A 6,306-nucleotide genomic window follows, 5' to 3' on the forward strand; every position below is an offset into this window, starting at 1 on the left:
ACAAAAACTCTTGACTGGTCTTGACTTTTCTATGTAGTTGTATAGTTATTGAATTACAGTGACTTGTCATGGTCAAACAAATTATTTCCACAAAGACCATTGCGAAAATGTGCGAAAAGGTTCTCTTTGTGGAAAAATTGTTGACTATTCTTGACTTGGTTTAATAAATATTTTAATGTTTTCCTCGTTCAATGTTTTTATACGAAATAAATGAATAACCTTATCTACATAAACAAATTATTATAATAAAATAATTTCAAAACATTTGAGTGCTTCGCTAACTCAGATAAGAATAATTTATTCACTTTATGGATAAACTATTATAATAAAACAAGGTCATATAGTTAGTGTTTTTTCTGTCCCTTAATTTAATAATTGAATTTTCAATAATAATAGAATAAAAAATCATTGTAACTAATCATAATTGTAGATTTTAATCATTTGAGATAAAACATGTTTTGTTTAATATAATTTACATATGCATTGAAATCATGTCAATCTATTCTGATATAATTTTGCAAATACATATTGTTAGTAATATGCAACATACATATTATTAGTAATTTGCAATAGGTAGGAATGCAAAATATCTGCAAAAAAACAACAACAATATATCTTGGATGTGTGTTTATATTATGACAATGTCATTTTTTAAAGAAGTTTGATAATAAAGTTGGTAGTAATATTGAATAATGGAAAAAAAAACCATTATGAAAATTAGATAATAAAAAAATGTTAATAAAAGACAACAAAAAAAATTTGTAACCCAAAAACAAAAAATTTCATGCATTGAGACAAGAAATAACCCTAAAAAATTACTTAAACATAGAACACCATTTCGTAGAAAACCCCATTTTGGGGGAAAACCACAGGAAAGGGTTTAGTAGATTTTGATTACCACAATGAAAATCTTTATACATTTCATTCACTTCATTCTTTCTCACCTATACATTTCCTTTTTTGCTCAGACCCCTATATATAAAAATATTTCATTATAATACCATGGGTACTAACAACTTTGACTTGATTTGATCTCATTCCTAACAATATCCCACTTGAGACCAACTAGAAGCTTGAGTGAATGTTTTTGACACTGTTTTCTCTTCTCAAAATGGAGGTTTCTGTGAATCATGATTAAAGCATAACTCTTTAGAATAAATCACATCAAAATTTTATGATCGACGTGTTTCAAACCCATACAAGTTTATCCTCAAAATTTGTTTTCTCTTCTCAAAATGGAGGTTTCTGTGAATCATGATTAAAGCATAACTCTTCCAAATAAATCACATCAAAATTTTATGATTGATGTGTTTCGAACCCATACATGTTTATCCCCAAAATTTTATGATCGATGTGTTTCGAACCCATCTAGGTTTATCTAGATTTTTTATAGTGTGTATTTTCGCCAATTGTAGTAACACATCATTTAACACTTCAGAGATCCAATTATATCAAACATCAATGTGCTTTGTCTTAGAATGATATGCTAGGTTTTTTGTTAAATCAATAACACTCTCACTATCACAATGCAACAAATATTTATCCTGTTTTATTCCCAACTCTCCTAAAAATATTTGCATCCACAACATCTATTTGCAAGCTTCTGTGACAACGATGTATTTTGCATCAGTTGTGGAGAGGGCCACTAATTTATGCAATTTTGGCATCCAGGATATTGTTACTCTTGTAAAAGTACATAAATAACGATTGGTGTACTTTCTAGTATCTACATCTCTAGCTATGTTTGCATCCGTATATCCTTTAAGAACTACATTATTTTACCAAAAGATAAACAATAATTACTAGTACCCTTGAGATACATCAAAATCCACTTTACTTGCTTGTCAATGTTCTTTGTTTAGATTTACAAGGAACTTGCTCACTACTCCCATTGAGTGTGCAATACCTAGACGAGTACATACCATGGTATACATCAAGCTACCAATGAATGAAGCATAAGGGAATTTGCTCATTTCCTCCTTCTTCTTGTTATCACAAGGGCACAAATCAACACTAAGTTTGAAGTGTGATGCTAAGGGTGTACCAACCGGTTTGGCATCCTTCATATTGAACATGTATAACACATTTTCAATATATTTTTCTCGTGACAAGCACAACTTTCCGTTCTTTCTATCACGTGTAATCCTTGTGTCCAATATTTGTTGTGTTAGACCTAGATATTTCATTGCTCAAGTCCTTATTCAACTTATTAGTCATGTTCTTATCATGCCCCATCTGGTTCTTATCATGTTCTAATTGATTACAGGAGTTACATAAGCTTTGTAATATTAACAAGCAAGGGGTTTTAATTGGATTTGCAACAAGATTTTTAATTTATGAAACTTGGTAAAGCACATTCACACAAAATTACCTATAGGAAATTTCATTTACTTCTAGTAAAACACATTGACATAAATCCCTTATTTGTCTTCTTGTTGGCATGAAACCACAAACTTGGCCCATGCAACAATAGCACGAGCTAAAGCCATGGTTTCGTTATATGAAATTATAAAAGCTAGGCACCATGGAATCATGATACTTTTCAACTTGTTAATAATTTTGATGCATAGGGTGGAAAGGGATAGTATGTTTAGTGGGCTCATAATGCTAGGCTAGATGATGCTTGTGATTCTTGCATTAGGGCTTTTCTATATCGGTGGAGGGAGGGTTGGAGAGGAAACTATAGTAGTATAGTGTAGTGATGGGGATGGTGATCAGAGAAGAGAGGAAGGGAGTGGGGATGATGTTAAGATCCCACAAGAACCATAAGAAGGGACCTTCGGCGAAAGGGTGATCAAAGCAGAGAGGAACAGAGTGAGGTCAGTGTTCAGATCCCACACGCACCATAGGAAGGGACCTGCACACTTTGGCAACCTTGACTATGAAGAGTGTAATGGCTACATCAAGGCATTGTCTCTGATGATATCCATTACCAAAGGTGGGGTGCCCCTTCTTTTGAGGGTGACTTTCAGGAACTCCTTCCACTACAGGAACCAAAAGGAGATTTTCATCATAGCCGAGGGTATGTATACGGGTCAGTTCATTTATTGTGGTAAGGAGGCCAATCTTTGATATTCAGTCTTGGAAACATGGCTCACAGACCTGCTTCCTATTATGTACCTATTCCCATTCCCATCCTAAGACTTAATATTCAATGATGCTATGTTATCTGAGACATGACTAGGATACCTGTTTGTTGTTATGTTTTTGTTTGCATTCATGTTTTGAGATTTGGTACATGGATAGGAGATATGTTTGTTAATATGTCACAGTTGCGATTCCCATATGGAGATTTAAAATTACATGAGAACATTCATTCAAATTGATAGCATAATCTAACAAATTACAACACCGTTGACTAAACAAAATTCAATGCATAAAAAAAGAGAGTAGAGTATAACAATAGTTTGCATTGGAGGTTTTTCAAAAAACTTTGACTAAACATAATTCAATGCTTATAAAACTATTTAGTTGGCAAAAATCAAAACTGACACATAGCAGGACAGAAAAAAAATTGCAGATAGTGTTTCAAAACATTTTTGTCACTATGAGCAAAAAAGGGAATTCCTCTGCTTGACATGAATGTTTTACAGTATGAATATTTTTTTTGGCTGAACATAGTGTGTTGAAAATGCAACAAGATGATGGAACTTAGTGAAAAGAAGTCGCCTTCACTAAGTGGGCCCGCAGGCTATTTTTGGCGCAAAGTCTATTTTTAGACATTGTCTATTTTTAGACATATGGATCATGGTCTATGAGTTGCAGGATGCTATTTGTGGATGATTGGTCATGTTGGTAAAAATAGATGGACTTCTATTTTTAGACATATGGGCGGAGTCTATTTTTAGACTGCCAGTCTAAAAATAGAACAATCGAATATTATTAGCTCTTAATAATATTTGGACTATAAACATTATCTTATCCTCTTGGAGCACTTTAGTTCTAGCTACGGATGTGGCACATGCAACTGCCAAAAGGAAATACGCTTTTCTTATGGGTCAGTTGAGCTATTGCACGATGGACTTCAGTTAGAACTCAAGTGATTGAGTTTGGTGGAGTTGATTGAGGAGTTGATGGAGTTGTGTTCAGTGTGACTTAGTTGAACTAGTTGTATTTAGTCTAACTGTCAAATACACTAGTGATGAGTGATGTGAATTAATTATTAATTAATTCACTAATTATTAACTCATAAATCAACTAAAGAATACATCAGTTAACTCAGTGCATGGACAGTTCAGTGGAGATAGGTGTTAGAGGTGGAGACTACTATCGGTTGTGACTATAGCTGTGCATGAGATTTGCACAATCAATGGTTGAGATTGCCAATGAGGATTGCGCAGTACAAGTAAAGGAAAACGAACTTGGATCATTCCCATTATCAATTTGGATTGCGCAGTGGAGGCAGAAAAATAGTGGAGGAGATTTGAACCTGTGACTTGATTCAGATCTGAGCTAGTTTGTGTGTAGCAGGTGGAGATAGTACTGAGTACTTGTGCGAAGTATTGTACTATGTATTGTTACATGTTCTCTATCATTATAATATATAGATAGTTTGGGGTTTTCAGTTGTATGCTTTCCCCAGTACATACTGTGTTGATATGTGTGATTGATGTTTCAATGTGCACATGTGATTGTTTTTGATTCTGCAAATTGATGATCAACGTAGAGGAAGTTATGTATTATGCATGAATTCCGCAAATAGTGTATAATCGGGATAATCTCTGTGAATAAGTGTTATATTATTCAAAATTTCTACATGGTATCAGAGCGGAGTTGATCATTAGATCAATTATTCAGAAAGTGATTAAATTTTATTTCTTCAGGCAGAGTTTGTAATCGGGCTAGGTAGCCTCTGGATTCATCCTTCTTTTGGAAGGTGAGATATCCGGTAAAAGCCCATACAGTCAATATCTGTACGAGAAATACTTTGTTCTCACGAATTTTAGATCAGAAGCGGTTGAGTTTTGAGCTGGTGGAATTCGAATTTGCAGCAGTGTTTTCTTGGTGTCAAAGTTGAAATGTCTTTCAACGGATTGCGATTGGAGTATGCCCTTGAAGGCAGCTCGAATTATATTGCATGGAAAGACAGGATGGAGGCGGTGTTAGATGACAATGGGTTGAAGGATTTCATAGAGGCTGAGGTCCCAAAGCCTACTGATGCTACTCACGTTGAGGCTTGGAAAAAGAAGACAACAAAGTGTCGAAGGATTCTGTTGGAGGGCGTGAAGGATCACATTGTATCTAGCCTGCATGGAAAGGCTTCTCCATACTTGATGTGGAAAGCATTGACAGATTTATTCCAAAGCAAGAGCGACCAGAGGAAGTTGGCGCTCAAGGATAAACTCAGAAACATTAAGTGTGAGAAAGGAGACAGTATGCCCAAGTATCTCACAAAGTTCACTCAATGCCGGGATGAGCTGGGAAGTGTGGGGGTGATTGTCGATGATAAGGAATTGGTGAGCTTGGCTCTCCTTGGTCTTCCGAAGAGTTGGCATTCCTATAAGGACTCTATTAATGGTTGGGAGAAATTGCCAGGATGGGAGAGAATTTGGTCAGATCTTGTGCAAGAGGCGATAAGGTAGAATACCAGGGACAAATCTTCATCAAAGGCATCTGATGAAGAAAATTATGCTTTGGCTGCCAAAGCAAAGAAGGGGAAGAACAAGAAAGCTTCTCATTCTGGTGCGAAAGGCAAGAAGCAGGACATGTCCAAGGTGAAGTGCTTTCACTGTCACCAGCACGGACATTATGCCACAAATTGTCCGCAGAAGAAGAAAAATAAGCAAGCTGCTGGATCTGCAACGGGAGAGGCCTTAGCCTCACATTTTGAGCCGGATTTTTCTCTAATCACATGCTTGGTATCAAGTGTGATGGGATCGGTATGGTTCTTGGACAGTGGTGTGTCTTTTCACATGACAGGAGATCGAGCTTTGTTTTCTGATCTGGATGAGAAAGATCTTGGAGTGCACATCGAGATGGGCAATGATGGTAGATACAGTGTGACCAATATCTGTACCATTTCCTTTGAGAGTGAGTCTGGTAAACCCTTCGTATTGAAGGAAGTGATGCATGTTCCAAGATTGAAGAAGAATCTTATCTCTGTGGCGATGTTAGAAGACAAGGGATATGATGTTGTTTTCAGTGAGGGAAAGGCTTTCCTGCGTAGTAAGACAACTGGAGAAACCCGGAAGATAGGGGTTCAAGTCAGGAACCTTTATCAATTGCATGTGGATGGCTGTGCAGCAATGGTATGCAAGGCAAAAGGATTGGTGAGCTGGGATGATGGCGACCTGTGGCAGAGGAGAT

The sequence above is a fragment of the Pinus tabuliformis genome, chromosome X (assembly GCF_031772625.1).
Source record: "Pinus tabuliformis cultivar Carrire ecotype Pingquan chromosome X, CPIR1, whole genome shotgun sequence".
In the NCBI taxonomy this organism is placed as follows: domain Eukaryota; kingdom Viridiplantae; phylum Streptophyta; class Pinopsida; order Pinales; family Pinaceae; genus Pinus; species Pinus tabuliformis.